Source organism: Arvicanthis niloticus, chromosome 3 (genome assembly GCF_011762505.2).
Source record: "Arvicanthis niloticus isolate mArvNil1 chromosome 3, mArvNil1.pat.X, whole genome shotgun sequence".
Lineage (NCBI taxonomy): Eukaryota > Metazoa > Chordata > Mammalia > Rodentia > Muridae > Arvicanthis > Arvicanthis niloticus.
The window spans coordinates 95,974,548-95,993,565 of record NC_047660.1 but is presented as its reverse complement, the minus strand read 5'-3'; the positions used below and the strand labels follow the sequence as shown (position 1 = coordinate 95,993,565).

The following is a 19,018-nucleotide window of genomic DNA, read 5'->3' as shown; positions in this document are numbered from 1 at the left end:
CTATTCATTTGTTTTCTGCCAAACATTTCCCAATCATTCGTGTCTAGGCCCTGTTTTGCTTCCCAGCTTTCAAAAAGACATTTTTAGGTTTGTAAGTCCTCGATTTTTTTTCAAGAATATAACCAGACATTAACAAACATGAAACTACTTGTAGCAGCTCCATAAAATTGATTTTTTCAAAATTATATAAGCATCTGGTGGTCTGAAAATGTTTCATACCTGATATTTAAAAGATATTTGACTATTGCCAAAAAGGAATCGATTTCTCCATGCCGTTTCAATTGTGGATGCTGTCATATGCCACTGGGTTTGTAGCTCACAGACGGGGGAGGAAAATGGACTTGGATTTCTCCCTAAACTTTCATTTCCACATCTCAGACCTTGAACTTGCATTTAGGAATGCTCACTAGCTGTTAACTGTAACTACCTTTGTGTAGTTCCTCATTGTGCAGTAGTACTTATAGTATGTACATCAGATATTGTTGGTAAGGTAAGCATTGGTACTTGTCCCTATTCAAAATTCTGTTGATTTCAATAATACTTTATTGGTTCTCAAGTAGGTTGTGTAAAAGAAATGCTTTCATCTTTCTGGGAATTAATAGTCTGGTGTCTTGGCCGTAACTAAAAGTGCCATGGAACATGGTTATTTTGTATCTGATCATGTATACAGCTTAAGGGTGAATCACTGGCATGAATGTGGATATTTCAGATGCTGATTGTAATTCATGAACAAAATCCATATCCCAAAGGAGAATTACTTACATAGTGCATATAAGATGCATTTTTATTCTACTTCATTTACAGTGACATTTAAAACTGAGATAATGGGTGTTTTAGATAGATGAACAAGAAATATATTGTTCATCCATTAAAACGTGATGCTGTGGACCATTCATTGTTAGCTTCCATATCTGTGAACCATCTATCCATGTTGTGTGATTAAAATTTACATACTCGTTTTATGAGTAGTAGAGATGGCTGTAGGTAAATCTATACCATTTTTACCCAGTTTCCTTTAGTCCTTTTCCCATGAAAGAAACAATAGCACTCTGGCTTGGGAGATCTGTTTGCTGACACTGTCCTTGACACTGATATGTCCTTCACCTGTCTTGGAGAAGGCACTGGGGATCAGGACACTTACATGGCTCTTATGGTATGGAATAATTTTTCTTCATCTGTGCCATCTTTCTGTTAGCTTGACTAATGAGTCACAGAAGAATGAAAAGTTTTTTAAGCTGTAAAAGTTTAGCAAAAATAAATGTTAGGTCTGTGGTGTTGGTGTAATGCAAAATAAGATAGCATTTAATACCATCTCTGCATCAGCATCATAGTGACAGTGCCCTCACTGAGTCAGAAATTGAGGACTTACTGAGACACACCATCTGGCAAAATACGGAAGGCCAGTTTTGTGCCAATTGAAAAAGCTGTGTCAGATCCAACTTTTGTGTATTTTGCATATTATTAAATGCCTTGGAAAACGTTTATCACTTTTTAATTACAAAGGACTAAGGGATCTGATTGCCCCAAAGAAAATACCAGAAGCCCAAAGGTAGAACTATTACCCAGTGGATGCAGCTTTTAACCTTGAGCTCATGTAGGAAATAAGGGCAGCCTTGTCTTTTTTAGAAGAGTCACAGGGGTGGTATGTCCTTGGTCTGTCTGGATGGAGTTGTGGACCAGGTCTTTCTGTTATTCTGATAGTTGCCCAGTTTCTTCCTCCTGTGGCATGGCCAATTCTTGGAAGCACATGCCAAGAAATCAACTTGTTTCTGCGTCTTGGCCTACCATGTGAGCTGTGGTCTGTCATGTTCATTAAAATGAAAATTTGTCGAATGGAATTTGCCCGACTGGCAGAATAGTTTAAATGTCAGATGTTGTTAGGCCTGGATATAAATATTATGTTTCTATTGTTAATTAATTGCAGTGCCTTAGTACCAGTGATCCAAAATCCAATTTAGTCTGCAATAGGCCTGTGGATAAGGGCCAGAGATAATGAATGCAGAGGGGAAATGTATTCAGACTTTCCATTGTATTTATCAATGTCCTCTTAGGAAAATGGCAAATTTCAGTGTGTCACTGAAGTTCAAGAGGTGCCAAACAGGACAGAATTAAGACTCATGGTCTTTGGAAACCTCTCCTGTGTTACTGTTGAGCCTACTCACTGCTTCTACTGTGTTCTGTCTTGGCATCAGAATGCCAAAGAGGTCCTTCTCTGTTTGTTCCCTTTCCTTTTGTCCCCTCTCACCTTCCCTGCCCCATCTGTTGTTATGTTTGAAGCTTACTTCAGAGTCATAGATAGCATGGGGGGAACTAGCCCTGTGCTAGTGCTTCTCTGTGTGGCATTTCCCTCTCTTCCGTTGCGGTATACTCTTCCTCTCTTCTGCTTTTTCATTCTGTGTTTTGGTCCCCAGGCTCAGCAGCCTGTCTGTCAAGTCTGCCTCTGTTTGTTAAGATCATTTTGCTTCCAAATTGAGCTGGAGGCTGAATATCACCCGGAATAATGCTGGGTAGAATTGCCTGCATCAGAACCAGGGAGCCGAAATCTTGCTGCCAGTGCCCAGACTTCCAAACTGACGTTACTGCCAAGCCACGAGCCAACAGGCTTTGACTGCCATCCGCAACCAATATTTTGTTGAATGCTTGCTGTGAGTGTGGCATCTTACCCTGCACTTCCATGGGTTCCAGAGGCAAATGGGTGTGCCAGGTAGAGAAGGGCTAATTAAGACTTTGGAAGGCAGGACTGATGTGGTCCAGTGGTCAGGGACCCTCATTTAGTTCCTTGCATCCTGCTTCGTGCCAGCCTCCCTCTGCCCTCATGATTATTCAGGGCGAAAAGCAGAGAAGGGAAGATGAACTTTGGTCTGCTTTGAGGGTCTCTGTCCAACAGTATCTGTCAGATTAAAAATGAGAGGGAAGGAGGCCAGAGAATCTTCCAGATGGAGAGTTCAGAGGAGGGCACAACCAGACTCCCCTTCCTGATGACGTAGCTGGGCCATTTGAACCCTTGGCCAGGAACCAGGTGCTTCGCAGACTGTTTCTTAGCCCTGTAGTAGAGCAGGGTCTGGTAGAACAGGCATCAGGAGCTCAGGGTGGGTGCCGATTCAACCGGTTACATACAAGCTCTTTGGTGGAGGTAACACGTACCCCAGGGCTTTGCTAGTCTGGGAGATGTAGACCTCCTCTTCTTGATATTTGCTCAAGGGGGCTTCCCACAGCACACGGGAGTTAGGAGTTGGCAAGTGTGGAAACAAAGTGGGGAGTTAGCATTCTTAGCGTTTCCAGTTTCTTCTATTCAGGAAAGGTGACTCGTGGTAACTGCAGTGACCACTTGTCCTTGGACTGAGTCACATGTGGAAGCAGTTCTGGGCAGCAGGGCCTTGCTGAGACCATAGCACTGACAGTCATCTTCTCTGCCTCTTGGTTACATAGCTTTCTAACTAATTTCATTATGCTTTAAAAAGTATCTAGTATGGGGATCTGAGAGGAAGAATTTGTTCAGATGAGAGCAAGTATTTAGACTAAGGTTTAAGAAATGCCAGGAAGGTAACAAATGAGGGTAAACACTGACTGTCCAGTTGGGCAACTTTAAAAACAGATTCTTTTAAGCCTGTATCTGCATATATACCCTCAGTTTTTCCTAAAGATGAACCTCTTTTTCTCGAATTCATACTAGTAGAGTTTGGGGGAGGGCTGTGGCTACTGGGAACAGAGCTATTTGACTTGAAATGTCATCCTGTTCCAAGAAAACATACTGGGGGCATGTTAGGGCACCCCTGTGCAAATGTCACATTGCCACATTGTCTCCTCCCGAGATTAGTCCAGTATGTTCTAGTCCTGTCTGGTGGTCAGACAAACTCATTGACCTCCCATTTTCAGGGCACCAGCCCACTCAGGTCATGTTCCCTGAGATTTCATGGAATTTGATCTGTCTGGAATTCTGTAAATCTTGAGATGGTAATTATTTACCACCTAGCATTCTGCTCCTCAGATGTCACCTAATGATTTTCAGATCTCATGTCACCTTGGCAAATTTACTTTTGCAATGTCTAGCAAATACGACTGTATCGAGCAGGTATGACTCGGGTGTGCTGTGTGTGTGGAGTGGGGTGGGGTAGGATGCACCCATACACGCTGTAGGCCATGGGGGGCAGGCTTGATCAGAGAGAGATTTATGTTTTATGAAACTCTGAAATATAAAATAGGAGAAAGGAAGGAGTAGATGAAATCAAGGGACAAATCTCCAAAGCAGCCATAGCTTTAGAATTTCAAATCATTGTATACTAGCAATAGTGAAGACATACTCTGTTATTAAGAAGGCCTTGCTGAGTGCCGGTTCTAGAAGACATAGCTGTACCACACAGCAAGTCATTCTTGAAGTTATGAATTTGAGGAAGGGCTTCCAATTATTTTTACAACATAAGGTAAATCACAAAGGTAAAGGCTATTCTGTACCCTAAGTATGCCCAAGTTTTGCATATATAATATATAGCTATAAATTCAAATACAATTTCTAACACTAGATCGGAGAAGATGTTAGGTTTGTAGGCCTTGCCGTTATTTCTTGTGAGTGTTTCAATTGCTATGCAGATTGTCAAATAACTCCATGTATTTAAAAATACTCGTTTATCATCAGGTGGTTTAACCAGACCTGTTTTCCAACTGCCTGGTTTTTACCGATATGTAGAAAAAGGTTTCAGAAAGTGGTTTAAGAATCTTCTCTTAGTTGAAAATTGGCTATCATTTGAAAGACTGTTGCAGTAATTTGTCTGCAGTAACAGCTCACTGAATGTAGCATAAAAATGAAAATGAGCACTGAATTTATTCAGTGTCTTCACTGTTGTACCTGAATGCACAGCCTCTTTCCCAGCTATGTAGATAATTGTTACAGACTTAAAGGTCAATAACCAATCCCTCAACATGGCAGTTAAGTCGGGTGAAGGCTGCAGAATTTGACGGCAGAGCAAAAGCCTCAGTTCCGGGGAACCTTGCTTTATGTAAGGTGCAGCTGGACAGTTCTTAGAAATAGCTTGCAAGTAAGCCTGTCTGTATACTTGGGAAGGTTATTTCTTTAAATTCAGATCCCTTTGTAAGGGATCTGGGGGCTGGGCCATGGACAGAGGAGTTTGGGGGTTTGTAAAGCTGTGAGAAAACACCAAGATAAATCAGTCTGTTATTGGCTTGTTGTACTTTGGTTCCATGCTTATTTCTTTGAGGAGCAGCTGAAGCCCAAACCTATTTGGATTCATTTAAATCTAATTTATGTCTTGCAGAAGGTCATCTGAAGGGTGTAGATGCTGTCTGCTCTGGAACAGAGTGTGGTGAGGTTAGGCTGGGGGTGAGTGGTGGGTAGAGCAGCCTTGTAGCTGGAGGGGAGACTGTTTACTGGTGGTGCAGGTGCAGGTCTTTGGATTTGGTAATCAAAAGAAAGAGAAGGTTGATTTTGAGAGGTGATTCCTGACTTTTGTCTAGAGATATAGTTATTTGGAGTATGGGTACAAGAACTTTTGCATTCTGACTTGCTACACACACACACACACACAAACACACACACACACACACACTCAGGCACCAAAATGTTAGGCTATACATAGGATGCACTTGCGTTAGTGTATTCAGTAAGTATTTATTTGGGTGATTATGGATACTGGGATAAAATCTGGGGCTTACAAAGCAGGCATGTCTGCACAATAATAGGTATAGGTTTTAAATAACCTAACATCTGATTAAGGTCAGAGAATATAAGCACACAGAAGACAACACATAGTCATCACAAGACACTGCAGGGAAGACCAAAGCTGTTTAAGACAACACTAGTCCCTAAAGAGAAGCTACCATGAAGACAAATTTTAAAGTCTATTTCACCAAAAAGCTTTTGTTTATTTATTTGTGTGTACATGTGTAATGTGTGGGTATGTCTGTAGGATCATATGTATTATGGCATGCTTGTGGGAGTCAGAAGATGACCTGCAGGTATTGGTTGGTTCTCTCCTTCCATTGTGGAGGTTCTCGGATCAAACTCATGTTGTTTTGTTTGGCAGCAAGTGCCTTTACTTGCTGAGTTAGCTCTCCAGTCCCTTCAAACATAGTTTTAAAACCCCATTTTACAATTCTTTCCCCATTTTATGTCTGTGAGAAGAGAGCGCTCGCTGCTTGACTGCTACTGGATGCTGAGGATCATTGGGTTCCCCATGCAAGCTTGCCCCAGCACAGGTGTTCACCCTGTGTGATCATGAGTGTGATGGACGTCACTCCCCTTGGAGGCGTGCATGTCTTTGTTGGGAGAGGGAGTGTGCAGTGCCAATAGCACTGTGTGAATTTTCACCCTTCTTCGTAAAAAGTGTAACTTTTGCCTGGCTCTGTTGGGGACACATGACTTTGGAATCTCTATAGTTTGAGGAGCCTCAAGCCACAGGGAGAGGTCACATGTGTTGTAGCAAAAATCTTAGCTAATCTTTAGAGACTATTGACAATTATGTGGCCAAAGAAGCCTTTACATGATTTTGGGTTCTAGCTTTCAAGTCTTCAAGTGAGGCAAGACATTGTAGCATTCTGCAAGGCCGTTCTCCTGCACTCTCGGAATTCCTAATCTCTAGAAACTAGGAGATACTAAATAATTATTTCTGTAAGTTTGAGTGATTTGTTATTTAACAGTAGACAAATAATATTTATTTCTCCCACTGTTACTAACTTCAAGCTTGACTAAATCATTTCTGTTAGCTCTGTTGTGCTTCCCGTTCACTTATAGCGTCCCCCATATTTAAATGTCAAAGCTCCTTAATGTGTTACTTATAAAAAATCAAATTTAAAAATTTAAAAAATAGTTTTTCAAAAAAATATTTTACTAGGTGTTTCTGCTCCAGTTAGGGCAGCTACTGATCTGCCTAAGCTTTGGGAAATGATGTCTGTCTGTCCTGTTGTGTTCACCAGGCTTCCCTTGGCTTCCTTTTCCTTCCCTTCCCATCTTCTCCAGAGAGTTCATTAAGCTTCTTTATAGTTTTCTTCATTGATTTGAAAAATTTCTATTCATTTGGCAATCAGTATCTTATGTATTTAAAATGTGAAATGGACACCTGGATATTCTGGGCATGTTTTACCCCTAGCACTCAGGAGGCTGAGAAAGGAATCCTGAGGGTTGGACGTCAGCTCTGGGGTATGTAGTGAGGTTCCCTTCTCAGGAGAAAACCAATCAATCCAAAGGAAGCAGGGAATATATTCAAATGGTTTTTGAAATTCAAATTTTCTTGAAAATGTCCAAATATATGGAAGAAAATAATAAAATGACCATAAACTACCTTTCCTCATTCTAATCCCTTCATGTTTTCCCTGTTACATCTACTAACACTCCCAAGAGAGAGAAACTGACTTCTCTATAAGACATTTGTTTGCTTTCAGTTTTAGATTTTCTTTCTACTTACATTATATTCCCAAGCAACCTAGTATTTAATTTTGTCCCTTCTGAAATGTGTGCAAATGGAACAATACCAAGACCTGTGACTTGCTTTCACACCATCCTTGTTAATATGGATGACAGTTCCATTGGCTTTTCCAATTGGAAGACTTTATAAACATTTTATTGTGCTGCTTTGATATGGGTAGTATGTTGCATTTTGCCATTTTATCCAGAGTGTTTGTTCTTAGGCAGTTTTTGTGTGAATGGTGTGAGCTTGGCGTGAGAGTTTGTCGTAATGTAGGAAATGTTGGCTAACTTTAACAGGTTCATCAGATATATACTCTGACTTCCTCCTAAGCTGCTTATCTCACTTCCCATGTTCTCAGCTGCATTTAATTTGCAAACCTTAAGCACTGGTTGCCATCATCTGTGCTGGTTAGTTTATGTCAACTTGACACAGGCTGGAGTCATCTGAAAGGAGGGACCTTAATTGAAAGGCCTCATAAGCCTTCATTGGAGGGCACTTTCTTAATTAGGATTGATGGTGGAGGGACCAGCCCATTATGGTGTTACCACTCCTGGGCTGGTGATCCTGGGTGCTGTAAGAAAGCAGGATGAGCAAGTCATAGGGAGCAAGCCAGGAAGCAGCACCCCTCCATGGTCTCTGCATCAGCTTCTGCCTCCTGGTTCCTGCCCTGTTTGAGTTCCTGTCTTCCAATAATAAAGTGTAAGCTGGAGAAACCCTTTCACCCTCAAGTTTGTTTAGGTCATGGTTTTCATCACAGCAACAGTAATCCTGATTAAGACAACACCACTGCTTTTTCCCTCTTCTTTATAACTGGAATTATGATTATTTCTTTAAACTTGAATTTTGATCAGTATTCATTATTAGGTAGCTCTGTGAACTTTCTATGGTCATTCTTTCGTTCTGATATGTATTAAACTATATCTTATATATGTTTTCCAAAGTGAACTCCTGTAAACAGACAACAATCTTTTTTGGAATCTGGCTAATGTCATTTATCTATCATTTTTAAATAACAGTGTAAGTGTAGTTTAGTGAATTGTTAAATTCTGAGCACTTTGACCATGTTCCAGCACCACTGCCTTGCTTTTATTTGTATGCATGGGTAACATGTCCTTTTGTTGATATCTTTGTTGCCCTTTTCTGATTCAGTTCAGGACTGCCATTCTGCCTCAGATGTTCTGTAGTATCATTTGGGTGCATCTAAGTTTTGATTTTTTTATTCTTTATCATATGATTTTGATGTGCTTTTGAAAAGGACTGTAGCTTTCATTCTAGAAAATGTAAATGCATTGTCTTTTTGTATTGGTCTTTCTCTTTTGCACTTATAATTCTCTATGTTGCTTAGCATCTCTATATATTTGAAATAGGAAGGATTTCAGACCATAAATCTCTCACATTTCATAGAAGGAAATATAAAATTCCATTTATTCTAACCCAAATTATGCTTTCCCAACCCTATCATGTTCTGTGGAACTAGGAAGAACATGAAACAATTGTGATATTTTTCTGTGCAAGTGCCTGTGTTGATATTCTAAGGGTTATAGCATTGCCTATGACTATGGCCTATTCTTTGGTGATCACCTGTGAGTGGTAAAGGATTCTTTGTTGAAGTTAAGGAATGCCGAGGGAAATAGTCCAGGAAGACCTAAAACCATCACTTAGAATATTGAAGGAAAAAAAAAATAACAGCGTAGTAGTTAACAATTCTCAACTCCTGAAACTTTAGGATGAGTGAGAACCTAGCTATGAATATGAGAAGAGTCAGAGTACAATACTTTGATAGAACAACTCTGTGAACAATGGTGGGTGCGCCACAGCCTTCGGAGCCGTCAGCACTATCACTTCTCACCAATCATCATTTCTCAGTGTTCTCGTAGATCCCATTGGCTAGACCGTGGCACGTGGGTAGTATGTTTTGGTGAGCGGGAAGTTAACAAGCAACGACTTGATTCGCAATGTGAAGTTGTAGCTTCTGCTCTCCTGTGGGTTTCTCCTAAAAGAAGGCTGAGTTCTTCCCAGAGAAAGGGAGGTTGTGCATGCCTGGGCACCTGCCATCTCCTCTTATGGACAACAAATGCCAAGCAGAACTCCAGGCCTGTGTACCTTGTATGAATGGAATAATAGTCCTGACGTAAAATATCTTGTGGCAAGTGGGAATAAGCTGTATGAAAAAGAAGATAGCAGGACTAAGGACATAAATGCTTGTTCAGGTTCCACGTGTTGTGCTGATGTTTAATTTGCCTTCCAACTCCACAGTTTATAAACCATTCACTGCTGAGGTATTCATATCCCAAAAGGTTTGGCTATAGATTTGGTGAGGTTTGTATGATACAGTGTACTGTTTTTGTTTGTAACCATGTTAGCCTGTCTTCCATTGCTAATAATACAATATAGCAGATGGATCGGTTATAAATATCTAAAAGGTTTATTTGGATAGTGGTTCTGAAGGTGCAAGATCTAGGAGCTGCATCTGGCAATGGTATTCTCATGGCAGAACACCAAGGCTGCTTCACAGATCATCACATACCAGGAAACAGGGAATGTTGATGTGTGTGGACATATACATGATTATATATATTTCACAAATGTTTTAACAGATCATATTCCTCATGTAACACACACACACACACACACACACACACACACACACATACACACACACACATTTATACTGTGCCTCTTGTCATCCTTGTCATGACTATGTGATCTTCTCCTTCTCTCTATAAAGCCAGCGGGCTTCCAAATTCACTCCTGAAGCCTTTAGCCTCGTAACCTTATTCTCACCTAATGATTTCTCAGTGTCCTCCCCCTAACCAGATTCAGATTAAACTTTCATTCTCTTCATGCCTCATGGTAGAACCTAAATGTTGATACACAAAGCATTGGAAGACATTAAAACCATAGCTGTCTGCATCTTTGGTTGGCCTTTTGGACAGCTGTGAAGCACAAGTCAATGGTGTATCTAGGTAGCACCACTTATCACAGCATATGGAAATTCTGTTGAAAAACATAGAAAGGAAGCAGTGGTGCTTTACTTTCAAATACCGTAGTCTTTTGTTTTAATCTCCTTGCAGCTTTGAAGCCCAGCAAAGAAGGGAAATCCACTGAGAAGAGTCTGGAAAGGTAAGTGTATTTATTACATGGCCTTGACAAACATTGCCTTTACCACATTGATTTTTCTTTTATTCAGAGATTTAAACACTTGGATTAAAGATACAGCTGACAGGACAACTTCCTTAACCACCTGCTCGTCCCCTCTCCTAGGCAAAAGTGCTGAGCAATAGTTAGCGGAGAGCAGGCACAAATACAATGATGTGCTGAGGGTGGCCAAATGCGATTGCGTGTTTGCTGACTTTTGCTTTCTTTCCAGCAGTTAAGACGTTCCAATAGAGCTAAGTTTACTAAGATTAATGCTCCATGGAGAAAGAATGCACTGGTACCACTCCTGGTCAATATTTAAATAAAAACCAGCTGGCCAAACAAAGCATTTGAAATAAAATGCAGAGCGGCATTTCAGTCGGGTTGGATGAGATTTATCACGGCAGTGAGTTGTGCAGTTGAGTAGAGGCGCTGGTATTGTATCGTGGTGACCACCATCCAGTTTGGTGGGGCTGATTACCGTCCACCCAGTCACACTGGATCCTTCCTAAGCAACTTACAGGAAGTGAACTTCTAAGCTCCAAGCAATAGGGAGAAATAGCAGCTCAGTCTCCTGTGAAACATTACGGCTGAGTTGCTTTTTACATGGAAAAAATGTAATTGTTTCCTTTTTGTAGGTATATTTATAAGCGTACCTCTGTACAGCAGTGTTCTTTGATTCATTGTTTAATTTCTGTTCTGCATGAAGTATTTTAATTTAGAGAATTCACTCTGAGGAATTATAGGGCTGTGCTTTCATCAAGAGTCTTTGGAGGCCAAGGTGAAAAACGCCATAATTTTACGTTTGTTTTCATCATCAATTATGTTTTTGACAATTTTAGGGTTTTTTTCTGTCATTCTTATTATAGTAATTATGGCTGTGACCACTTTGGTTAAAGTTGAAAAGCCAATTTGATTTACTTTCTACTTTAAGTTATTTTTAACTTTATGACAAACTTGAATTTTTAATGATCATTTTGAAAGTAAAGTATAGTTTTACAAAGGAATTGGAGAAAAATCTCTTTTGAATCATTAAAGCATTACCCTTAAAAACTGTTCGGAGGATTTACTTTCAGTTGACCAAGTTCTGGTACACGGATGCTGGATGTCTTTGGAGTTTTGATGTAGGAGGTAGCCATAGTAAAGAGATTGCCCTGTGAAGATGCAGCTGATCCTCAATTTCATAGCGTGTTCACCCACAGCCTTGAGCCATTTCCGGGAACATGGCAGCACTTGATAACAGTTAATCCTACGTGCTCACAGCTTACTGGAGTTATAGATGATATAGCCATCTCGGTGACTTTGCAACTAGATGGTGTGGCTTGGTGTTCGAATTCTTTTAGAGAAGGGGCTGTTTTCCCAGTGCATCTGTTGTCTTGGTGAGAATCCTTTGTTGAGTTGGTAGTTTGGAGTCAGACTTGGGTTTTGTCCTGCTTTAGTTAGTGGACCATGAGCAAGTTGTTCATTCTCCTTGTGTGTTTATTCTCTTCTCTGTCTGTGAAATGGAGATGGAAAAATAGATTCTGCCTCATGTGGTTACTGTGCAAGAGCACGTCCTGCTCCATGGTAAGCTCATGTCACCTGCTGCTGTTACTGTCACTTCTTCCTCACCCTCCTCTTCCCTGTCCTTGCCCTCTTCCTTCTCTTCCTCCTCTCCCTCCTCATAAGCAGTAGCAGCCTTATGAATTTATTAGATATTTTGAAAAGTACATTTTTATCTGTGTATTTATATGTATATGTGTGTGCACATGTGGGTGTGCATGAGCACACAAGTGTATAAGTGTTGTTTGTGTGCATGTGTGTAGGACACAGGTTGACATCAGGTGTCTTCCGCCATTGCTTTCTGACTTACTTTTTGAGACTTCCTCACTTAACCTGGAGCATACCAGTTGCTTAGTCAGCCAGCTGCAGACATCCTCCTGTTTCTGCCTCTCTAGCAATGGGTTTATTTGCTTATGGCAGCCTCTTTTATGTAGATGCTGGACCAAGCTCAGATCCTACTGCTTGTATTGCAAGCTCCTTATGGGGTTGAGCCATCTCTCCTGCATTGTCTATTCTTTTAAACTTTAATGACTAAATTTTAAATTGTTTTTAATTATGTCTGTCTGTGTGTGCCTGTGTGTGTGTATGTCCATTTGAGTACAGGTGCCTTTGGAATCAAAAAGTGTCAGATATCCCTGAAACTGAAGTTACAGGTAGTTTTTAGTTGCATGATTTGATCTGGGTAGTTCAGCCTACTGGATCTTCAGTAAGAGTCCCAAGCACTGCTAGGCATAGAGTCAGGGCCAGGTGCCAAGTTCCTGCTCTTTTGTTTGTTTGTTTGTTTGTTTGTTTGAGACAGGGTTTCTTTGTAACAACCCTGGATATCCTGGAATGTGCTTTGTAGACCAGGCTGGCCTTGAACTCACAGAAATCCACCTGCCTCTGCCTCCTGAATGTTGGGTTTAAAGACATGCACCACCATGCTGGAATACTTTTTTTTTCAAAAAACATGTTTCCTGATAATGTTTTCAAAATGAACACATTATTACTACCAAAAAGGAGGAATTCTTGCTTTATCCTCAGGCATCAAATGAGAAGGTTACTTTTAATAGACATAGAGCATGAGTCTGGGAAGATGGCTTAATGGATAAAGATGCTGCTTCGAACCCTGATGATGAACATTCTGTCTGCAGGCCTCACATGGCAGAGGGAGAGTACTAAGTACCATGGAATTTTCCTAACTTCCACTTGTGTCCTATGTCATGTGCAAATATACAGACACATGCACACATACAGAGAGAGAGAGAAGAGGGAGATGTGTGTGTGTGTGTGTGTGGAGAATATCTATAAGTATAATTAAAAAAACAAAACAAGAAACAAGGTTTCAGGAGCAAAAATAAAAAAGGTCAGGGCTAAGTTTTGTGGATATCAGAGAGACGGATGTTTTTGCTGTGTATGGTCAGTTACTCAGTTACTAATTGCTATAATCTTAGGGAATTAGTGATTTTCTGCTGGGTAGATTGTTAGGAAGGTTTAAAGAGAGCCTTGGTGGGTGTAGATGAATACCCTTCCCTATTTCCCCTTGGCCATCTATCTCTTTTCTCTTCACAGTGCTCAGATTTCTTTTGGGTGCATGGCACAGTAGACTCTGCACTCAGGGTGGCCACAAGCTAGCCAAAGTGCCTGCTTGTTCTCTGGAATTCAGACCTTTATCTAAAACATTCTCCCTTGTTGCAGGTGGATATTCTGCCCTGACCATGTCTGTGAGACCATGGCTAGCAGTTCCTGTTAGTTGGCTACCATGTCTGTCATGGCCCCTGAATGGGCTCCGTGACATATTTATAGCCCTCAGTTGCCCTTCGGTAATCTAGTTAGCCAGTTGGTTTATCTTGCTTACAATTTGAGAATCCTAAGTAATAGCTTATACATCAGTGCCCTAGATTTAGAGTGAATGGCTATGGTTGGAGCTTTACAATGAAGACACCATTACCTCCTTCCATTCTGTATAAGAGCTGAATGTTTTACAGTAGATCACCAACACAGATCTCTAAAAGGCAAATTTTTGGTGAGCTCCCAATGATTTCAGTCCTGGGTACAAAGAAATTCCCTTCCAGTGGCTTCCCAAACAATGCAGGATGCTTGCATACCCAGAGGTGAGGCAGCAAAGTCATCTGTCTACTGTCTGGGGTCTTGGGCTCCCTGTGGTACAGGCCTGCAAAGAGGCTGCCATTTTTTTTCATTTATCCCAAATTCTCAAAACAAAACAATTGTTTGTTTGTTTTTCTTTTCTTTGAATTTTAATTTCTCTTTTCAATATTTTTTTATTCCACTGAACTCCTTTTTGTTAATGTGTAAAATGTTGTTGAAAACATTGCCTGGGCCTCTGGTGTTCTTATGGTTTCCTAAGAATGGAATGGCAAGTTTCCCCTTATGTCTTCTGTATTAACTCCTCCTGTTCTCTGCAGGTCCTAGAACAATGTATTTAATGACTGTTCTCTTAGAGACATTACATTTGTTCCCTCCTCTACTGTGACAAAGTAACATGGTTGCATTGCATGCTGGGAAGTGCTTCAGCTAAAATGTTAGGAAGAATGCCTTCAAGTTTGGTTCTGCAGTTTGCTAGCTTTGTGACTCTGGGCAATAGTCCTAAGTCTGACATTTTCTGTTCCTACCTCTTCTATTTCCCACAGCCTTCTAAGATAGTCATATTATGTAATATAGCCTACACCTACAGATAATTATTACATTATCACAATGATGTAATTGTTTCTACATTGAACTGGTTGGTTATTTCTTTTAATATGTAATTTTTAATGTATTCTATAATTAAAATGTGGTTTCAAATATTATTTTCCCCAATGTCTACCAATACCATATGGAGAAGATGGTAGTAGGAGTTATTGCTAATCAGGAGGTCTGATATGGAAAGCCAGAACAGGATTGTGTAGCATGCTCAAGGTCCTCCCTGGATCCCTAACACAGGGTGGGTGGTATGCCCCATAGTACTGATTGCAGGCAGGCTCTGAGGAGTTCTGTCTGTATCTTGTCATTCCTTTTCCATAGCTAAGTTGGTGGTGCTCTGTATGAGTTGCTATTACTACCATCATCTGTGATGTATGGCTGTGTTGCTTGGGGCCCTCAGTTGTTGAGCAGCAGTCCTGACATCTGTTAATACACCTGCTGTTTGTTGTTTGGCCTGGTATAAAACGATGAAACTTTAATCCTCATTTTAAACCTTCCCTTTAAAGGACTCAATTTCCCCTGCAAGTTCCCTAAAATGACTTGGAGGAGAATCCAGAACTGTAGTGACAGAGGACTCCTGATGTCTTCCTTCTGCCTGTCACCACCTCCATGCCTGGCACTTATTGTTTATCAGGCAAGAAGAGAAGTGGTAAAACTTGGCCTGGGGTTTTCTCATCCCTAGGTGTGAAATTATTTCAGAGCTATAGGAATAATACTTTGCATTTCTATCATGGTTTTATTTGAAGATCTCAGAGTGTTCTGCTGGTGTTAATAGAGCTTCACAGCACTCTCTGAAGTAGGTAAGTATTATTAGAGACTATTCCTTCTAAGAACATTTTCACTTCACGTCCCATGTGTGACTTGAAATGCTTTTGTATTGTTTGGGAATCTCAACAGTCTGAAGTGCCATGCATGTTATGCGCTTCCTTTACATTCAGGCCTCATTAATCCCCACTACATCGAGGGGAATCAAAATCAAGTAGTTCCTTATATGTGGGTGTGACATTTTGTAAGTGAATTAAAATAAAAGGCGTTTGCGATCGCCTTTTGTGTGACTGTTTAGAAATATTTAATATTGTTCACCAGCAATGGAGCTTCCCGTTTCAGAGCGAGCCTTTCTTTTACACAGCAGCAGATTGTGTAGCAGTGAATATACCGAATGACTAAGAAGAATTTGTCCTGGGAGTGCAGTGTCCTTTAGAAGCTCAGGACTTGTCAAACCACCTGAAAATACAAATTGAGTTGGAATCCTGATTTAAAAGTGTCATTCTGAAAAACTGTTTTAAATCTTAATGTGTGGCTTTTGTGGTGTAACTTTTCCTGGGGCGATCTTAACAACCATCTATACTTCCCAGAGAGAGCACCAAGAACCTAGTCCAGCCACATCATCTTGGAGAACCAGTGAATGTCGAGGGAACACTTTGGGGAGCATAGGTGACACAGAAAATCCTACTGCACCGCGGAGATTACTCAGAAACCGGGTCACTGGCTGTCTCCGAAAAGCTCCTCTTTAGGAGCAATTGTTACTGCTTATATAACCTTGGGAAGGGGCCTTGTGAGTTTTGAAGGTCACTGAGCTTTGTGAGTCACATGATCACACCTCTCCCTCCCTCCCTCCTCCAGGAGGAACTGTTTCATTCTGGAGGGAAGAGTTAGACAATTTTAATAATGCATGGGTACATGCTTGGCTCTATTTTTCCGTTAAATTTTGGAAAAGCTGACTTGGTGCTATCTGGGCTTTCTACTTCCTTGTGGCCAGTGGTGTAAAAGTACAGCAGGCCTGCTGGAGCACAAACCATTCAGGGACAAACCCTTACAGCAGCCATCCCCTGGGGCTTCTTGCCCATGCAGTGGTAGAAAGCTTTGCTGTGTCTACTCAAAAGAGGTTGTGTTCTTTACTATCACTTCAAGGTCAAACTCTTCATGGTCCCAGAATCCTGTCACCACCTCCATCCAAAGTCCTGCCAGGAGGCTGGTGCTCGTCTCCACTACCCTAAGGGACACTCTCAGCTTATCTCCAATGCCAGGAAAACCCATTTCCCACTCTCCTACAGTTAGAGGGAAAAGGAGTTTTAAGCAAAGCAAAACAGCCTATGCTTACATTTATTCATTGTCCTTTGTGGGGTCTGGCACATTCCTTTCAATGTATTTAAGCCTTAGAGAAAAAAACCTCCTTACTGGTGACAGGATTTGATGGTTCGAATTGCCTGTGATAACTTTTTCTTTAGACACTCCCCTAAGGCCAAGTGTGTTAAAGCTCTTGAAATGAGAAAGGGAGATTATTCCCAGGATGGATGACCTACAGTACCGATTGATGTTTCTAAATGATGTAGCCACGATTCAACATTGAGAAAAGGTGAGGCTTCACCATCCGGTGGGCACTTTAGAGTTCTCAGATGAGTGTCAGCTGGTTGCATAATTCATCTTTTTTTTTTTTTATCTAGCTTCTCAGTTGTCTTTTCTTTTTGGAAAATAATCACTTAAGATCTATCATGTAAGGATTTGGGAGAATGTTGGCAGAATTATGGATCTCTGTACCATTTTCTCTGGAGTCTTTGCTCAAAGGAGGATACATAAATTTCCTGCTAATTATGCAAAGATAGATTTATCATTGAAGATGCTTTTGGCTGCAAATAATCAAAAAGTCAACTTGAAATGCTTTTAAAAAAAATAAGGGAATTAAGATGAAAAAGCTTCCCACCCCCCATGTCTACATGCTGAGTCTCTTGGATGTCATGATTGATGGGAAGATGCTCCAGAACCTTGGCTCTGAAAGTTAGGAATCCAACTGAAACTCACTTTCCCCTGATGTCAGGCAAGTGGGGACCCACCAGGGTGCCTTTGATGGTGCTTCAGGGAGAGAGGGATCTGAGCATTAAACTGGTAACAGATCGCTAAGCACTGACAAGTATTTTATGAATTGTTCAACCAACTTTCATTTTAAATTCCTCAAAACAAAACTCATTAGACTAAGAAAAAATGAAGTGTACAAGGGTGTCCCTATAGGTTTTGATAGTTCCCTGGTTCAGTGATGCCTTCACAGTTCCTGTCTTGCCCTTTGTCCTCTTTCTTCTTCACTGTGTTGACTCCTAATTAGATTGATTATCTTGGTTTTTTTGTTGTTGTTGTCGTCGTTTTTTTTTTTTTTTTTTTTTTTTTTTTTTTTTGTGAGCCTCATGCAGATATGACAGCACTCATTAACCAACAAGACTATTCTCAACGTGTCTCATTTTAAAAGCAAAAATTCTTTAATCACCCAGCAATACCACATATTCTTTTCTGAATCAGGTATTTGCATGTAGAGGAAGATAAGCAAGGACATATAGAACAGATTATTGAGGACCTCACCAACTTTCTTTTTGTTGTGATCTGTAGAAAATAAAGTTTGTAGCATACTAGATAAAGAGAAAGCCTATGCACAGTTGGAGGTGGTACAAATACATGTGTGTGTGTGTGTGTGTGTGTGTGCGTGCATGTGCACGCGTGTGTGTTTTAATGAATAGGAGGCTCCTGCTTTAGCAGAACCTGGTCAAGCTGTCCTATCAACCAGAAGGGTAGATATTAGAGCAGTGGAGACCCTTTCTCTGTTTTAAAGCAATAGTGATTTATTCCTGATGTGAGATAAATGTACTCTTCCTTGGATTCATGAAAGTACCTCCTCAAAGTACTTTGAGGAGGGAGGGCATGCAATAAAACTAGGGCTTGTGTTCATCAGGATTATTCAGAGGAACAGAGCCAGTATATTACTTATCTATTTGCTTATTTGTGATGATGAGTTGGCTCATATAATTAGACAAGCTGAGAAATTCCATGCTGTGTCATCTACAAACTGTAAATCCAGGCAAGCTAGCAGGTCCATTCAATCCCAACTCAATAGCTTGAGAAGCAGTGTAGCTGGAGGGGCAAATCCCAGTCTGAGGGCAAAAGAGGATCAGCACATGTGTCCCACTCAGACAGTGGGACAGAAGAAGCAGCAATTACCCTTCCTTTGGTCTATTTGGGACTTTTAGGGTTTGGATGTTGCTCTGGTGCATTGGGGAAGCCAGCCTGATTTGCTGAGTCTACCATCTGAAATACTAATCTCATTCCAAAACAATGACACACCTAGAAATAGTGTTTCATTAGGGCACCCTTGGTGCATTTGATGATACAGGGAATCCATCAGCACAAGACTTTGCCTAATATGCAGAGGGAGAGCAAGGGGAAAGTTGCTGCTGTTATATCTAACATACATGTAT

The 19,018-nt window shown here is 40.8% G+C and overlaps 1 protein-coding gene across 3 annotated transcripts in view; it reads left to right on the top strand.

Annotated features, from left to right (window-relative positions):
* Nucleotides 1–19,018, top strand: part of Fhit (fragile histidine triad diadenosine triphosphatase) — a 1,459,653-nt gene that overhangs the window by 22,331 nt on the left and 1,418,304 nt on the right. Inside the window, exon 2 of one of the 3 annotated variants that reach the window (XM_034498048.2) lies at nucleotides 10,493–10,541. The exons of 1 other annotated variant lie outside the window; for it this stretch is intronic. The gene's annotated coding sequence lies outside the window, so the exon portion shown is untranslated. Of the gene's footprint in view, nucleotides 1–10,492; nucleotides 10,542–19,018 lie in introns of those variants that run through there. One more of the 3 variants, XM_076931540.1, reaches the window with a different exon arrangement.